The following is a 19,084-nucleotide window of genomic DNA, read 5'->3' on the forward strand; positions in this document are numbered from 1 at the left end:
CTTACTATCTGAGTGATCTCCACCTCCAAATCTTCTGAGTCTAGTTATCTTTTGTTTGCTGCTCCTTCCACTTCACCGTCGACAGCTGATTTTTCAGTCACTGTGCCCCTGTTCTCAGGTACTTCCCTAAATCACCCCACCTTACCACTTCTCTCATGTACTTCACAAATTTGTTAAAGATGGATAAGGCTTTCTCCCCGCAGTACCTCTCCCCCCCCCCCCCCCCCCCCCCCCCCACCAAATTCATTTTGCCTCACCCCTTGCTTGGGGTGCACCTTTCTCCTCATTGATAAATGCTTTGACACATTTCTCCAATGTAAGGAGTACTTTATAAATGTATGTTATAATTATTATTTTTGTCTATGCCAGGACACAGTCACAGAGGTAGTTCTTTAAGCTCTTATGGTACTTCAGATAAAGTACAGAAATTGTACCTCAGATTTCTTTTTGGAACATGTACAGCAAAAAAATTTTGTTTATTTCATAAAATGAAGGAAAACAAAGTTAAATAAATGCTTTCAAACAATAAAATAACATATTCCAATTTAATGGTAAATTTTGAATTTAAAGTTTGTTTTAAACTGGTTACAATAGTTTTGTCCTAATAAACATTCAACTATATTATATACTATGAAAAATAATTACTTTTACTTCTAGCCTTCTGATTGGCCCTTGAAGAATGTTGCCTTCTAATGATCAGCATGGTCAGTGGCAAGCCCCACACTCCATTATGCATGATTTAGCCTTTGAAAATCACATGGTGACGAGCTAGATTTTGTTTTTCCAATAATGGCAGCTGGTCTTTCATTTCACCATTTTCTAAGCCTATTCCTGTTTTATACTTACCAGCCAGAACCGAGCGGTGCAGTGGTTAGCACCGCAGCCTCACAGCTCCAGGGACCCGGGTTCAGTTCTGGGTACTGCCTGTGTGGAGTTTGCAAGTTCTCCCTGTGACTGCGTGGGTTTTCCGCCAGGTGCTCTGGTTTCCTCCCACAGCCAAAAGACTTGCAGGTGATAGGTAAATTGGCCGTTGTAAATTGCCCCTAGTGTAGGTAGGGAATATGGGATTACTGTAGGGTTAGTATAAATGGATGGTTTTTGGTCGGCACAGACTCGGTGGGCCGAAGGGCCTGTTTCAGTGGTGTATCTCTTTTTAAAAAAAAAAAAAAACGCTGGTGCCCCCCTTAGGAGACAAGAGTGTCCATTTCACTCCACCTGGCTTCTTGTCACTAGCTCTGAGCGTCCTTGGTCTAGGGAATAGGGCCTTGAGTGATAAAGTGATGAACAGTGGGGCGTAGGTGTATTTGTTAATGGGAATGTTGACTGAATGTAGAGGAGGCTGACCCAGGTGAGGAACAGAACTAGTGTATTTAGTGTGTGGACTAGGAGCAGAGCTGAAGCACTTGGCCAGGCTCATCTGGGTGTGATCTTTAAGAAAGATGGTTCCGCAGAGAAAGTGGAACACTGCTAATTATAGCATAAGTGATTCTCACATTTATTACCTGGCAGTGTAATTTCAAGTTTACTAGAGCTGCTTTAAAATTTAATTGATCAAAAAAATTGGAATAGTCTTTCACATTGACTCAAGTGAGTAAATGTACCATATGAAAATATCAAGGTCCATTAACACTGATTTGTGCTGGAATAGCATCAATTGTTGTTGCCAGATGTCTGTTCTGGGGTACTTAGAAGACCCTATGGCACTATGCGAAGAAAAGTTAGGAGTTCTCTCAGTTTTTCAACCAACATTCCTCCTTCAATTAACATTGTTCCTTCAATTAACCCAACATCAAAAACCCAAGGAGGGCCCATCTGCAGTGTCTATTGAGGTAACTACATGTTCCATAGCAGGCTTACACTATATTGAGATAGTAGTCAGGTCTAGAATGCCTAATTTTGTAGTTCTTAACCCAGGAGTGCCGAAACGAATTTTAGTGAGCCCATTCCATTTGCCACCTACAGTCAGTTAACTTAGCATAGATAAAATCTGTGACACCTTCCATCTGTAAGGCACAGCTATTTATTGGAAAAGAAATCACTGAGTCAATGTTGAAGTGATAAGAAATAGGAGCAGGGAGTAGACCATTCAGCCCCTCGAGCCTGATCTGCCATTCAATAAGATCATGGCTGATCTGATTGTGGCCTTAACTCCACTCTCCTGCCCAATCCCATAACCCTTGACTCCCTTGCAGATCAAAAATCTGTCTTACTCAGCCTTGAATATATTCAATGACCCAGCCTCCACTGCTCTCTGGGGAAGAGATTTCCAAAGATTAATGACCCTCAGAGAAGAAATTCCCCCTCATCTCCATTTTAAAAGGGGAGACCCTTTATTTTGAAACTGTGTCCCCTAGTTCTAGATTCCCCCACGAGGGGAATCATCCTCTCAGCATTTACCCTGTCAAGCCCCCTCAGAATCTTATATGTTTCAATAAGATCACCTCTCATTCTTCTAAACTTCAATGAATATAGGGCCAACCTGCTCAACCTTTCCGCATAAGACAACCCTTTGTCCCAGGAATCAGCCTAGTGAGCCTTCTCTGAACTGCTTCTAATACAAGTATATCCCTCCTTAAGTAAGGAGACCAAAATTGTATGCAGTACTCTAGGTGCGGTCTCACTAATGCCCTGTACAATTGTAGCAAGACTTCCCTACTTTTATACTCCATCTCCCCTTGCAATAAATGCCAACATTACATTTGCCTTCTTAATTGCTTGCTGTGTCTGCATGTTAACTTTTTGTGATTCATGGACAAGGACAGCCAGATCCCTCTGTACTGCAGCATTCTGCAGTCCCTCTCCATGTAAATAATATTCCGCTTTTCTATTCTTCCTGCCAAAGTGGACAAGCTCACATTTTCCTACATTGTACTCCATCTGCCAAATTTTTGCTCACTCACTTAACCTTTCTATATCTCTTTATAGAAACTTTGTGTCCTCACAAGTTGCTTTCCTACCTATCTTTGTATCATCTGCAAAAAAAAATTACACTTGGTCCCTTCCTCCAAGTCATTAATATAGATCGTAAATAGTTGAGGCTCCAGCACTGATCCCTGTGGCACTCCACTAGTTGCAGTTTGCCAACCTGAAAATGTCCCATTTAACCTGATTCTCTGTTTCCTGTTAGTTAGCCAATTCTCTATCCATGCTAATATATTGCCCCAAACACCATGAGCTCTTATTTTGTGTAGTAACCTTTTATATGGCACCTTATTGAGTGCATTTTGGAAATCCAAATACACTACATCTACTGATTCCCCTTTATCCACCCTGCTTCTTTGTATCTAGACAGATACATGAATGGGCAGGAAGCAAAGAGATACAGACCTTAGAAAATAGGCGACAGGTTTAGATAGAGGATCTGGATCGGCGCAGGCTTGGAGGGCCAAAGGGCCTGTTCCTGTGCTGTAATTTTCTTTGTTCTTTGCTTGTTACATCTTCAAAGAAAGAACTCTAATAAATTTGTCAACTGTGATTTCCCTTTCATAAAACCATGTAAACTCGGCCTGATTGCATTATGCTTTTCTAAATGTCCAAATGTCCTGCTATTACTTCCTTAATAATAGATTCTAGCATTTTCCCAATGACAGATGTTAGGCTAACTGGCCTATAGTTTCCTGCTTTCTGTCGCACCCCACCCCCACCCCCCCCCCCCCCCTTTTCTTGAATAGAGGTGTTACATTTGCGGTTTTCCAATCTGCTGGGACTTTTTCAGAATCTAGGGAATTTTGGAAGATTACATGCAATGCATCCACTATCTCTGCACCCATTTCTTTTAAGACCTGAGGATGCAGGCCATCAGGTCCAGAGAAGACTTGTCAGCCTTTAGACCCATTAGTTTTTCAACTACTTTTTCTGTAGTGATAGTGATTGTCTTCAGTTCCTCCCTCCCTTTTTGCGTCTTGATTTTCTGCTATTCTTGGGATGCTTTTTGTGTCTTCTGCTGTGATGACAGATACAAAATACTTGTTCAAAGTCTCTGCCATTTCCTTGTTCCCCATTATTTAATTCCCCAGTATCATCCTCCAAGGGACCAACACTTACTTTAGCTACTCTCTTGCAGCGGCTACACCTGTGCCCTGCTTTTCAAAAGACCTTTCCTTTCCCTCCTGGTGATCGCCACAGAGGTAGAATGGGAAATAACACATTACTGAGAGGTACATACTTTGTTAAAGACAAAATATTATTCAAGCCAAACACCCAGCAAAGCAAGCAGCAGATGTTTTTGTCCAGATTTTTGTCATCACCAGAAAGTAAAGCCTTGCCATACCCCATGTTTCTACAAATAAAATGATTCTTCAAAGAAGTAAAGTTCAAAGTGATTGGATATCAGGGGCTAAATTTTCATTCCAGGGTCGGGAACCCGACGCCCGGAACATTTCCAGGTCCCGACCTCACGCCGTGTCAGCGACGCTATTTTTAAATCCAAAGGGCCAAACTGGCCAGTTGGTGAATGTGGCGCCCATTAACGGGGCAGGGACTTGCATGGAAGTGGGACTTGCAAAACGAGGGCCCTATGAAAAGTTGAACGTCAGCCATCACTGGGCTTGCCATTCACTGAAGAGATGGATCCACAAGGGACTAAAAGGGCCAGCGCTGTTGCAGGCAGGCATCCAAGGCGGTTCCACACTTCTCTGATGCCTCCTTTCAGGCATTAACCGAAGCAGTTGGGGGCATGCGTCATATTTTATTCCCGGCATCTGGGAAAAGAAACCCTCTAAGAGAAACAAGGAGGGCATGGATGGAGGTGGTGACGGAGGTCAGCAGCCAAGCAATGACCTGAAGGACATGGTTGCTAGAGATTCAATGACCTGATAAGGTCTGGAAGGGTGAATGGCAAATGACACCCGGGTGACTGGTCACCAACTCTGTCTGCAAAAGCATGCAGACAAGCTGAACTCACAGACTGTCCATAGTTCTCCCTCACATTGTCAGGTCAAATGTCCAGTTGTATCACTTAGATGGCAGCCACCCTCACATATGGGGCACTCTTCAGAAGGGGGCATCACTGAAGGGTGCAACCTATCATGTGAATGTCATGCTGGAAGAGATGAGGGAGGGCTGCCGACTCATGAATCATTGGCTCCTCAGCCTGCAGGAAAAGAGAGCCCACAGCTCACGGGAAATGGCTTGAACGGGTGGTGGTGTGGCCGACCTCGACCCTCTGATCCTGATGGAGGAGGTGCCACTGAAAATCGATGGGTGCATCAGTCTGTGAGTGATGACGAGACAGGAGACCGTGAACAGCAGGGCCATTTGATAGCTTTATCCTGAGGTGGTTCCTCCTCAGAGGAGGTTCCTTCTCAATGTGTGCTTTGGCTCTTGAGCTGCTGTCATCTAAGGGGTTGGTTGTGCTGGGGCACTTGGTGAGTGGGCCGGTTTCTCATTGCCACATTCTTGTGTTTCACACAGGGCCAGCTGCAGAGGGAGAGGAGAGTGCACAAGCCTAATTGTCGCGCCATCCTTGGCAGGGAGATTTAACAGAGTCAGCACTGGCCCATCATTCCTCCACACCTTCCACCAGCAAAGACATGCTCACCTCAGTTGGGCCGCAATGTATCTTAGAACGGAGAGCACTGGATGAACCTCACATCATGTGTGAGTAGGAGGAGAAGGGTGAGGCAGAATTAGCTGTGGATAGTCCCCCTCGGAGGATGGAGGGCAGGCACAGCGATGCTCCGCTGGGCGAAGATGCTGTCCCTCGGGTGTCACAAACAACGAGGTCTTCCTCGAGAACCAGAGGCAGATGAGTTCCTGTTTGTCAGAGATCCCTGAAGCCTTGAGGAGCTATGGGCAGGCAATGGAAGAGTCTATGCAGAGTATGTGCTCCTTCATGACTCAGGGTTTCGAGCACACAAGCTCCTCCATTGAGATTGGGCAAACTCTTGGAGGGCCATATGCAGCACCAGAGTGGATGCATGAGCAGCGCGCTGATATGCACAGAAAGAGTGAGAGTCTCTAACATTGACCATTCAGTGTCGCTGATGGCGCTAAAGTGCTCAGAGTGGATGCCAGATGCATCCCAGTTGATGGCCTCATCCAGTATCCAAGGGCACCAGGAAAGGGCTGAGGCAGTCAAAGTAGCAGATGAAGGGGCCACCCCTCAGAGGGCACCGGTGTCACTCTGAGGCCCTTTGCCCCCTCTGACTCAGGAACCATCTGTGCCACAAGGCCCCGTGACAGAGGCTTCCCCTGCAATGATGCAGGTGTGGCAGCCTGTGGAGGAGCCCCCACGAGCACCTCCAGGTCAAGGATGGAAGCTATGGGCATCTCAGCCAGAGGCAGAGACAAGGGAGCAGAACGCCTCCACTTCATCCTCTGCCACAGGGGGAGCACCCCACAGAAGTGCTGTTGTCCACTTTTGTTTGCTCCTTTGCTTTCATTTCAATATCGATTGTTTATGTATTCAAACTGATATGTGTATTATTGATCATATCAAAAGGAGGATGGAGTTTTAGTGGGTGGATGGGCTGCCTACAATTGCTGTGTTTCCATACTCTGTGATTTTTGAGAATGTTGGCGATGGAAACCTCATTCTCCATGTTCATAATGGCAGTGGGAGTCTTCAGATATGGGTCATGACAGAATGATAGCTCTCTATGCTGGAAGGTGGGTTTTGCGGTCATCTGTTATAAGGTAATCAGGTAAAATGCTGCTGAATCAGCGTGGCCCTTGCATCCACGCCAGCCTTCCATTCACCCTGAGGTCTAGGAAGGCTTCAGCAGGTGTCATCCAATGCCTGGGCGCCAGCCACCTCTTCATCAGTTTCTACCTCTTCTTTCTGCTCCAAGTTCTCCTCCAAGAATGAGTGGCTTTCCAGCTCCTCCTCCTCATCCAGTTCCAGGTCTCTTTGCAGTGTCATGTTGTGCAGGGCACAGTAGAAGACCACAATTTGGGACACTCTGACTGGCTTGTACTGGAGGGCACCACTTGACCAGTCAAGGCAGCAGAAGTGCATCTTCCAGATGCCAATGGTCTATTCAATGGTCCATGTTAGTAGATGGATCTGGTTGTAGCACCTTTCTCCATCCATATTTGGGTAGTGAATGGGCATCAGCTGCCATCTCTATTGGGTGTTATGGACAGTAGAAAAGGGTGTGGGTGAATCCTACTGTTCACCTCCCAACTGATCGCAATCATGTTTTGTTAAAAATGATGAGTTAGTGCTCGAGTGTTTTTCAGGGTCAAATAAACAGAGAAATGACAAGTTTTCTCATAGGTTATAAATAAACTATTTATTTTTACACAATTCCTGAAATGGTCGCAAAAGCACCCACACACACACACTCACACATTCACTCACACAAGCATGCACAAGAATAGATAGGTAGAGAGAAAAAGGATAAGTAGTTTAAACTTCAAAGTGAGGTAGGTGTTTGTGGTTTACGATAAAGCTGTTGAGTTTTCTCAGGAGAGCAGTCTCTTTTAAAGGTGCAGGCCTGGGTGTTTGTAGTCTTGAACTTGTTGAGGTGTTGCAGATTTTCTGGTCGTTAAAATTTCGGACTGGAGGTGGTAGTCACTTTTTTGTTCTCTGCTGCAGCAAGTTGAAGTGTAGCATTAGCAGCAGGGCTTCTTCCTTCCTTGGCTGGATCTCTTTCACAGTCCCTGGCTGGACTGCTTTCTGAAGGTGCTGGCTTGATCTCCCCTCTCTCTCCAGAGGGTTAACTTTTTAAGGTAAAGATTAATCACATTAGGAGACACATGGCCCTCTCCCCTTGTGTGACCATTCAATGAACCAGGATATGGAGACCATGGCTATTGATTATGTCTGAATGGGGACCATTCTGTTAACACGTTGCTATTTCACATCTATCCAGTTTTGGTTTGAGCTGTGAGTCCATCTTTCTCCAGAGTCATTTGTTTGTTCATTCATGTCGAGGAGTCATTAATATGCAATAGTGCTTTTTTTTTTCAAATTCAGAGGGTTCTCCCCAGAACTATTTCAGAAGATGTTAATGAGTTCCATTCTTGTAGACACATTTGTTGATTTCCAGTACAGGAGGGGTCACAGAACCACTACTCCATTTTGAATGTGGTACAAGTGGTTATGTTCTTGTGGTTTTGTTTAACAGTTGATTTTTGTTTGGATTCATAATACTTCCATTTCATTGTTTATTTCATCACAGCTGCTTCCGTGCATGACAAAGGGATAACCCTTATCTCCCAGCAGCCACCCCTAAAGCCTGGATGTGGGCCTGAAGAGGTGCAGCACCTGGGATTCTTGTAGGATGAAGGAGTCATGACAGCTGCCTGCGCAAATCTGTAAGATTCTCTTTCTATGGTCGCAGACTGGCTGGACATTCAATGAGTGGTAGCCTTTTTTGTTCAGGAATCTGGCTGGCTGGTGTGTTGGTGCCTTACTGACTACAGGAATCGATGACCCCCCTGGACCAGCAGAAATCCATTGATGGTGGCAAACCTGAATGCCCTCTATGCCTGCACAGGCCCATCTGTGTCAAAATGGATGTAGTCCTCCACCATCTGGAACATGGCATGCTGAGCTGCCAGCTGCGAGATGCCACTTAGGTCTGCAGCTGTTCCCAGGAACAACCCGGTTGCATAAAATTCAATGTCACAGTGACCTTGACTGCTCCTGGTAAGGAACTGCCATGGGGGCCGATAGGCCTCAGGTCATTATGAATCAGAGCACAAATGCCCGAGACCATCTGCCTGGATAGGCACAGCCTCCTCAGGCACTGGTGCTCTGCCATTTGCAGGTAGCTGACTCTTGGGCAGTACACTCAATGTCGTGGGTAGTGCCTTCTTCCCCTTGCAGCCCCTCTCTGTGCACCTCTGGCCTCCTCCTGTCCAGGGGGTTGCAGCTGCTGAAGCTCATCATGCCTGCTCTGTCCAATGTCAGAGTGGCCTGTTCACATTTCAACTCCTTCAGCTGCCACTTATTCATTCACCAGGCCTTACCCTACCAACCCCACCTGTCCAATTGATGCCAGCGGCCTCACGTCCTTCTCCAGATTCCTACCCACTCACCACTCACAAAGAACAAAGAAAATTACAGCACAGGAACAGGCCCTTTGGCCCTCCAAGCCTGCGCCGATCCAGATCCTCTATCTAAACCTGTCTCCTATTTTCTAAGGGTCTGTATCTCTTTGCTTCCTGCCCATTCATGTATCTGTCTAGATACATCTTAAAAGACGCTATCGTGCCCGCGTCTACCACCTCCGCTGGCAACGCGTTCCAGGCACCCACCACCCTCTGAGTAAAGAACTTTCCACGCATATCCCCCCAAAACTTTTCCCCCCTCACTTTGAACTCGTGACCCCTAGTAATTGAATCCCCCACTCTGGGGGGGAAAAAGCTTCTTGCTATCCACCCTGTCTATACCTCTCATGATTTTGTACACCTCAATCAGGTCCCCCCTCAACCTCCGTCTTTCTAATGAATATAATCCTAATCTACTCAACCTCTTTTCATAGCTAGCGCCCTCCATACCAGGCAACATTCTGGTGAACCTCCTCTGCACCCTCTCCAAAGCATCCACATCCTTTTTGTAATGTGGCGATCAGAACTGCACGCAGTATTCCAAATGTGGCCGAACCAAAGTCCTATGCAACTGTAACATGACCTGCCAACTCTTGTACTCAATACCCCGTCCGATGAAGGAAAGCATGCCGTATGCCTTCTTGACCACTCTATTGACCTGCGTTGCCACCTTCAGGGAACAATGGACCTGAACACCCAAATCTCTCTGTACATCAATTTTCCCCAGGACTTTTCCATTTATTGTATAGTTCACTCTTGAATTGGATCTTCCAAAATGCATCACCTCACATTTGCCCGGATTGAACTCCATCTGCCATTTCTCTGCCCAACTCTCCAATCTATCTATATTCTGCTGTATTCTCTGACAGTCCCCTTCACTATCTGCTACTCCACCAATCTTAGTGTCGTCTGCAAACTTACTAATCAGACCACCTATACTTTCCTCCAAATCATTTATGTATATCACAAACAACAGTGGTCCCAGCACGGATCCCTGTGGAACACCACTGGTCACACGTCTCCATTTTGAGAAACTCCCTTCCACTGCTCTGTCTCCTGTTGCCCAGCCAGTTCTTTTATCCATCTAGCTAGTACACCCTGGACCCCATGCGACTTCACTTTCTCCATCAACCTACCATGGGGAACCTTATCAAATGCCTTACTGAAGTCCATGTATATGACATCTACAGCCCTTCCCTCATCAATCAACTTTGTCACTTCCTCAAAGAATTCTATTAAGTTGGTAAGACATGACCTTCCCTGCACAAAACCATGTTGCCTATCACTGATAAGTCCATTTTCTTCCAAATGGGAATAGATCCTATCCCTCAGTATCTTCTCCAGCAGCTTCCCTACCACTGACGTCAGGCTCACCGGTCTATAATTACCTGGATTATCCCTGCTACCCTTCTTAAACAAGGGGACAACATTAGCAATTCTCCAGTCCTCCGGGACCTCACCCGTGTTTAAGGATGCTGCAAAGATATCTGTTAAGGCCCCAGCTATTTCCTCTCTCGCTTCCCTCAGTAACCTGGGATAGATCCCATCCGGACCTGGGGACTTGTCCACCTTAATGTCTTTTAGAATACGCAACACTTCCTCCCTCCTTATGCTGACTTGACCTAGAGTAATCAAACATCTATCCCTAACCTCAACATCCGTCATGTCCCTCTCCTCGGTGAATACCGATGCAAAGTACTCGTTTAGAATCTCACCCATTTTCTCTGACTCCACGCATAATTTTCCTCCTTTGTCCTTGAGTGGGCCAATCCTTTCTCTAGTTACCCTCTTGCTCCTTATATATGAATAAAAGGCTTTGGGATTTTCCCTAACCCTGTTTGCTAAAGATATTTCACGACCCCTTTTAGCCCTCTTAATTCCTCGTTTCAGATTGGTCCTACATTCCCGATATTCTTCCAAAGCTTCGTCTTTCTTCAGCTGCCTAGACCTTATGTATGCTTCCTTTTTCCTCTTAGCTAGTTTCACAATTTCACCTGTCATCCATGGTTCCCTAATCTTGCCATTTCTATCCCTCATTTTCACAGGAACATGTCTCTCCTGCACGCTAATCAACCTCTCTTTAAAAGCCTCCCACATATCAAATGTGGATTTATCTTCAAACAGCTGCTCCCAATCTACATTCCCCAAATGCAAATCTTTCAGCTCCAGCGATGGCTAGTTTGCACCACTGTTCAAGCAGCTGAACTTTATTCTGCACTTCTACAATATGCTAAACAGCCCTTCCAATAGCCCTTATGGCCCCCCACAGTGCTTATGACATCTACCCCCTCACATGTTCCAGACATCATGTTTTCCCCATACCCTTCCATTGAATATCACAAACTGCTCCTGACAAGCCTTTCAATGAGCTCCTCAACGAGCCCAATAGCCAATTAATTGGAGGTATTCGGGTTTTCCCCCCTCCCGGCATCCCTTTCAAAACCACCACATTTCAGAAGCGGTGGGACCCAGAACCACCCTCTGGGAACGCGATTTTTAAATCGTGCATGCACCTGCACCCACCCCCACTGGCATTTGAAAATTGAGCTGCAGATTTTAATTAGTCTAATATATGCTTCAACTTGTTCTTTAAATGAGTACACTGTCTGAATAGGAATTTTGTAACTGAAGAGAGATTTTAGAGTAGAAGTGCACGTGCAACACTGTGATCAATCTGAATGATGATTGAAGTGCTTGAAATCAAGAACAAATCAAAAATTCTTATCCTTATCAGTTCTTGGATTGGAGTAGTACTCTTACACTGAACGTACTCCCTATACTTTGTTCTTCCTGCTTAATTACATATTAAATTAAAAATAATGACATCTGTTTGGCCTGGGGGTTTTCTCTTACAGTCTTTTACAAAGAAAGGCCCAGGCTTGACAATGTGTGCACGTACATATTGGAGAAGAGGTGATAATACTGAGGGAAAGCAAACTGGTGCAAAGCATACCAACTTAGTAACAGGTCAGCCTGTGTCGGCATTAGCCCCACTTCTGAACATATGGGCCCATTTTTTTAGGCTTCCCAGGATCTTACCTAAAACAGATGTTAAGCCCCTTGAATATGTTAATGACAGGCCTAATGCCTCTTGAAGGTTCCCTTTACAAAATTGGTCACCAATAAGTGGGGCAGATGTTGGACCTGTCCCCCTCAGTATTCATCAAGTGAACCCTGTGGCTGCCACCTAAAGTGATGTTTAAATTTTTCCTTTAAAACCCTTCCTGTTAAGCTATAGGTACCAGTTGCTGCTGCAACTCCACAGGCATCAGGATTTCCCCTCCCCAGTGGGAGTCTGTTTCAACTGTCCCCACTCCTAGTACTTATCTAAGGGTCGCTGTTGGCGAGATAGGCAGCCCCAAATTGTTTTTCTCATCGGGTAAGCTGCATTTAGTGCTGCCAGTTCATTCTGAATATGCAAATCAATAGAAATTGGTCCTCTGGCCTCTCTGTACAGGTGCATGCTACACACGCACCGCAAACTTTGGGCTGGAAAACGGACACAGACTAATTTCTATACCCCATTGAGTCTTTTTACTAATAACCCACCAACATCACCACATCTTTGGCATTGTCAGAATTCCATTGCCACAGGACACTGCCAGTTTAGAAATTGTAAATATACCACTTGGAACAGAGTCCACACTAAGAACTATGTATTTTACTATTAAAATAATAAACTTACCTTGGTGCATCTTCCAGATACATGACTGATGGAAACTAGCTGTTTCAGAATACAGCTTCTCGACCAGGCTGTTCAAACCAGAGGAACCCTGAATGCTTGCAATAGGTAATTTGTCAGCAGGGCAAAACTAAAAATGAAAGAGTGGCTTACTAGATTAGAAGAAGGATCCACTGCATATGTCATCTACAGTCTTGAGTCCTTTTTAGCCAGGAGATGTGGACTATTATTGTTCATTAGAAGTTGAAATGAGGAGTTCAAAAGACAAGTGTTTGACTATTTCCACACAAGTTGGTCAATGTTCATTTTTTACAGCTTTTTCCTTTGGTTTTTGTTATGAGTGGATTCTGATTTTCATGTGGTTCAAGTGATAATTTGGTGTGCAAAAGAGTTATTTTGTAAAGGCAACTGATTACCACAGTGAAAGAACTTCGTCTTTGTTTTACGGGATCAGGATGAAAAAAAGTTTGTTTCTGGCTTCTCTAACATGAACAGCTGGATTCACGGCAACCATGGCAACAGGTCACATGATTAGGTGTATTAGATTGCCTGGCAGCAAGTGCACTGAGGAATAGGAGGAGAGTGCATACAGAGGCCTGGCCCCCAAGATGAAGCATTGTGTTTATTTCAGATTGCATTTACAGTTAAACATGGTTAAGACTGAATCGTCTTGCACAAGTTGTTCCTGCTTAGCCGAGCCAGCATTATTTGGGCACATTATTGTTTAGGTCCGGTACAGTGCATCAGGTAAGAGCAAATGGATTTCATTTTGAGAAGTTGGAGGTTTAGGCCCTGTGAATGATGCCTTATTAGTTCATGTGGTTTAGTTTTTTTAAGTTGCAAATCTGTCAAGTGTATAGTGTACTTTACCTTTTGACATAGCTTTCATTTATATTACAAATATGTTCAGGACTTCAGCCCAGGCAGGTACGTGCAGTTCTTGATTGTGAACCACTGTGTTCTGTGATTTTAGGAAGCAATGCTTTGTAAATAAAGTTATCAATAGTAAAATTATCATCAATTTTGGACCGAGTTCAAACATTCTTGCTTTTTATTAGGTTTTCACAGCCCTACTAAAGTGCCAAGATAATTGCCATATATAGGGACAATGGAACTTAGTGCCTAAAATATTAAGTGATAGAGATATAGTAAATTCAGGAAATAACTGCAGAGTGAGCAAGGACTGGAGGATAAGAGACATAACTGGAAAAAAAGTATGTTTACAAAAGATACCTGGAAAAATATATTTTCTGAAGAATTGACAAACGTTTGGATTGTTTGCCAGGCAGAGTAATAAAGCCAAAAAAATTGTGAATGTTAAAGAAGTAGTTGAATGCCATGATGTGCAAGACGGGTGAGCTGTCATGGACAAATGGCTTTTTCTCATCCTTGATATATCATTTTCTCATGATACCCATGTCAAAAAGAGGGTCATTCATAAAACTTCTCTCATACAGACCGAGCTAACGGTTTTACTTTCAGCGCTACATAATTAGATCTAATTGCTGTCAAACTTTTATAGTGCTTTTAAAACTTGTTAAATTAGCAAAATAGGTTTTTCATGCATATAGCTCTGACAATTGTAGTAACAGATAAAGTAACACCAGAAAAGGTAGATTTGTATTTGCTAGTGGCTTGACTTTTATTTTTATGTTTATAGCTCCAAGTGCTAAATTGATCTTGCATAGTGTTACTTTCTTAGCAATGTATTTAAAAAGCTGCACTGGATCATTGACTGACAAAGGCAGGTGTGTGGAAAGAATTGATTTTAGAGGACATGGTTGAAATGGATTTTCCAAACCTCAAGGGAACTTTGGCTGGCATTTTTGACCACAAGTCTGTCCTTGTGTGGAACAGCTGAACTGCATTTCAGTAGAAGGTCACTGTCGGCATTATTGAGTTCTGTACATAAGTCATTTTATCTTTTTAATAGATTCTTAAAGGGATGGAAAGTCAAGAGGGAATTTTTTTTACTGTAAGTACTAGAGCAGAGGTGTCAATTTCCATAGTGGTCCTGATTTGACATCCTGTTACTTGGTCTATACCACGTTTAAGCAAAAGTTATTTGGACATGCTGGAGGAGAAAATTTAAATGTCTTTTTTTTTGTCTGTAAAACTGTTTTAATGTATACCAATCTCTGGGTGTGAGGTCCTGTAGCTAATCTTCGCTGGCAGCACGGCCACTACCATGTCACTGTTCTCACTGTTTTTAGGCATACCTGTCAGCAACCTGAAATCAGCATTGGGTCGTTTTTAACATACAAGTGAGAGTCCTGCACTTGTTTCTGCCCCTACCACTCCATCCAAGTCTCACTCTTGACCTCCCCTGAAATCTCAACCTTCCCTACCCACCCTCTCACCCCACCAAATCTCAGTCTGTCAACCCTCTGGAATCTAGACTTTCCTTTACAGAAGAAAGTAGTAGCATAGTGCAAGAAAAGTGTTTTTAAAAATCACTGTTTTATCCCTACTTCAGTCAGTCACGTATATAAATGGCAAAATTTGTTTGTAAATAAGTAGCTCCTTTAGCATATCTTATTTGTATTCACTCGTTATCCTTCTTGGTCTGCTGTGACGTTTAATGAGAGCATTGCTGGAATGCTCTGCAGTTTTGGGCTCCACATTAAAAGAAATTGGTGAGGCAATAGAGAGGATATTAGCACAGATTCATTAGGATGCTCCCTGGTATGAGAAAATACAGATGTGAAAAAACACTTGAAAAATTAGGCTTTCATTGTTTTCATTAGAACCAAAGAGATTAAGGGGTCATTTGATGCTTGAACTTATGAAAGGATGGGACATAGTAGATAGAAACTGACTGTTTCTAGCCGTTGAAGGGACTTCGATATAAAATTAAATGTTAAAAGTTTAGGACTGAAAGCAGAAGAAACTTCCTTTTGCACAAGAGTTATGAGGCTATGGAACCCACTGCTGGAGATAGTAGCAAAGACGACATTAATATTTAAAGATTGGTTTGACACGTGGTTGAAGGAGAGAGGGGATAAAACTGATTGAAAACAAAGTGGCACATGGGGTTAGAACTACTGCTGCTCTGGAGGGTGAACTCTACACAGACTGATTAAGTTGAATAACTTGTTTCCGTTTTGTAATTCTGCATAATTTATAGTTCATTGTTATTTATGCATTAACGCTTTCCTCGTATTTCTTTTTACTGGAGCCTCAATTACTTAGCATAGGATTAACAATGACAGAATCAGACAATCATAGAAGACACATGGGGAAGGGAATCCCGTGCAAGGCTTTAAAATTTGTTCCAATGGGTGAGGAGATATTTTGAAATTAAAGGACAAGTGAAGTGGGCACAGTTGGGGAAACAGTGCCGAGTGGACTAGGAAGAAGTAGGGAGAAAAAAAAAAATAACAATGTATCGTAATCACAAAATCTAACATGCCTGTCTTATGTGTTGTGTAGAATTGAATGTCAGGATCCAATTGGTCAGTGGGCATTTGACTAGATAATATGAAGTTAGTATGTGTCTGTAAGCATTTTTTTTTTTGTTCTCTGCAGTCAAATGACATTTCTACATTCACCCAGGCACCTTGAACAGAAACTTCAACAAAAGTTCTGGATGCTTCAAAGTTCTTTGCCAGTCATCAATAAAGCTCAAATTATTGGTGGGGATTTAGTTTCAAAGTGAACCAAATATAATCTAGGTGAAGTTATATAAAATAAAAGAAGGCATACCAAGAACATTAGCAGGCACCAGAGATGGACTGTCTATGGCCATCATTATGCCACCAACCATATCTGTTAGTTCTGGCACACCTACCAGGCAATGACCAAGCACAACTGCCTTTTACATCCTCCAGGTCAGCAAAGAAAGGTGTTGTTTGCTAGAAGGAGACTTGAACTGCAAAGACAGAATTGTCAAGTGTCTTTAACCTTCCTGACTCCATCTCCTTCCAGGCTATCTTTGAGTTCAACTGTAATGCTAGACAATGTGCTGCCCACACTTGTGAAAAATAGGTGAGTTATGCATTGTCACTATGGCCAACACTTTAATCTTCTTTCCCAATAAATAGCAACATGAGCATGACGTGTTTGCTCCAAGTTACCTCACTGCTGCATTTCCTAAAGTACAGAAGTCATTGATGATAGCCGTGGGCCATTGGGTATCAGATTCATGCTTCCCTGCCAGTGTTACCTCTTCTCACCAATGTATTGTCATTCAATTGGTGTTACCTCCTTGAGTTCACTAACTGCATTCTCCAGGATGTGTCTAGTTATGTTGGTGCAGATAAATGTTGAAGAGAAAGATTCAAAGAACTTCCTTGTTCTGGGCCTTCTGACAGGTTCCTTGTTCTGACCTCCGACAGGTTGCTCTTCCAAGCACATAATGACAGAATGATGAAGCAAAAGCAAAATACTGCAGATGCTGGAAATCTGAAACAAAAACAGAAAATGCTAGAAATAGTCAACAGGTCTGACAGCATCTGTAGAGAGAGAAACAGAGTTAATGTTTCAGGTTGATGACGCTTCATCAGAATGGTGAAGCCCTGAGCTTGCAGAATCCTTGTTAGTTCATTTTTCTTTCTTTACTAACAAGCTTAAATTCAACAGATTGCTGCATCTCATCTGAGGTCGTAGTTACAAAAGCCACCTGGTAGCTTAGCTGACAAAATTTTCCTTACCACCTGCGAAGAGGTGAGACCAAAGGAATCACTCCATAAGCTCATCAATGCTGCTCCAAGTCCCTTAGGTGGAAGAAGTGCTGAGAGGAGGGAGAGCAAGAGAAGAACAAAAGGGAACAGAAGGAACAAGTGGGACTGGCAGGTGAACAAGCAGCAGAGAAATGTGTGAGAAGCACGGGCATAGAATGGAGGGACACGATGTGAAATACTCGTATCCATCTGACACAGCACATATGTGCATACGAATTTCTTTTCTTTTGGGCCTCCTTATCTCGAGAGACAATGGATACGCGCCTGGAGGTGGTCAGTGGTTTGTGAAGCAGCGCCTGGAGTGGCTATAAAGGCCAATTCTGGAGTGACAGGCTCTTCCACAGGTGCTGCAGAGAAATTTGTTTGTTGGGGCTGTTGCACAGTTGGCTCTCCCCTTGCGCCTCTGTCTTTTTTCCTGCCAACTACTAAGTCTCTTCGACTCGCCACAATTTAGCCCTGTCTTTATGGCTGCCCGCCAGCTCTGGCGAATGCTGGCAACTGACTCCCACGACTTGTGATCAATGTCACACGATTTCATGTCGCGTTTGCAGACGTCTTTATAACGGAGACATGGACGGCCGGTGGGTCTGATACCAGTGGCGAGCTCGCTGTACAATGTGTCTTTGGGGATCCTGCCATCTTCCATGCGGCTCACATGGCCAAGCCATCTCAAGCGCCGCTGACTCAGTAGTGTGTATAAGCTGGGGGTGTTGGCCGCTTCAAGGACTTCTGTGTTGGAGATATAGTCCTGCCACCTGATGCCAAGTATTCTCCGAAGGCAGCGAAGATGGAATGAATTGAGACGTCGCTCTTGGCTGGCATACGTTGTCCAGGCCTCGCTGCCGTAGAGCAAGGTACTGAGGACACAGGCCTGATACATACGAATTAGGAGCAGGAATAGGCCATTTGTCCCCTCGAACCTGCTGTGCCACTTGATAAGATCATGGCTGATCTGAATGTGGCCTCATGAGCAGCAGACAAGAAAGTGGAGTTAACACTTAACTCCCTTATCTATCAAGAATCTATCTAACTCAAACTTGAATATATTCAATGACCCAGCCTCTACTGCTCACTGACGAAGTGAATTCTACAAACTAACGACCCTCTGAGAGAAAAAAATGTCTCCTCATCTCTGTCTTAAATGGGAGGTCCCTTATTTTTAAATTGTGTCCCCTAGTTCTAGTCTTGCCCATAAGTGGAAACATTCTCCCAGCATCCATCCTGTCGTCTCCTCAGGAGCTTATATGTTTCAATATGATCACCTCTTATTCTTCTAAACTCCAATGGGTATAGGCCCAATCTGTTCAACCTTTCCTCTTAAGATTACCCCACTCATCCCAGGTATCAGTCGAGTGAACCTTCTCTGAACTGCTTCTAATGCAATTTTATCCTTTTCTTAAGGAGACCAAAACTGTACATGCAGCATCATATCATCATTGCAAACTGTAAGCACTGATAGAAGCGCAACTAAAGCCTGGCTCGGGTATAAAATTAAAACCCGACCCTACCACAGCCAACCCGAACCCAGCCCGAGCCCTTTAAAATTTTTGCGTGCCCTACCAGACCCGACCCGAATCTCCTTCATCTGTTCCAGCAGCATGCTATTCCTGCAGCTGGAGTTGTGGGGAATCATGGGTAAGCCTGATCCTGTGACTTCCTGGAGGCAGTGTCCAGCCCGATCTGACCCGAGCCCGAATGCTGGATTCTGAATTTCAACCCG

General features: G+C 44.0%; 1 protein-coding gene across 9 annotated transcripts in view; it reads left to right on the plus strand.

Annotated features, from left to right (window-relative positions):
* Window positions 1-19,084, plus strand: part of dtna (dystrobrevin, alpha) — a 437,687-nt gene that overhangs the window by 132,694 nt on the left and 285,909 nt on the right. For 8 of the 9 annotated variants that reach the window (XM_068031787.1, XM_068031789.1, XM_068031794.1 and 5 more), the window contains exon 1: window positions 13,265-13,429. The exons of the other annotated variant lie outside the window; for it this stretch is intronic. The gene's annotated coding sequence lies outside the window, so the exon portion shown is untranslated. Of the gene's footprint in view, window positions 1-13,264; window positions 13,430-19,084 lie in introns of those variants that run through there. 9 annotated transcript variants of the gene reach the window in all.

The sequence above is a fragment of the Heterodontus francisci genome, chromosome 5 (genome assembly GCF_036365525.1).
Source record: "Heterodontus francisci isolate sHetFra1 chromosome 5, sHetFra1.hap1, whole genome shotgun sequence".
Taxonomy (NCBI): domain Eukaryota; kingdom Metazoa; phylum Chordata; class Chondrichthyes; order Heterodontiformes; family Heterodontidae; genus Heterodontus; species Heterodontus francisci.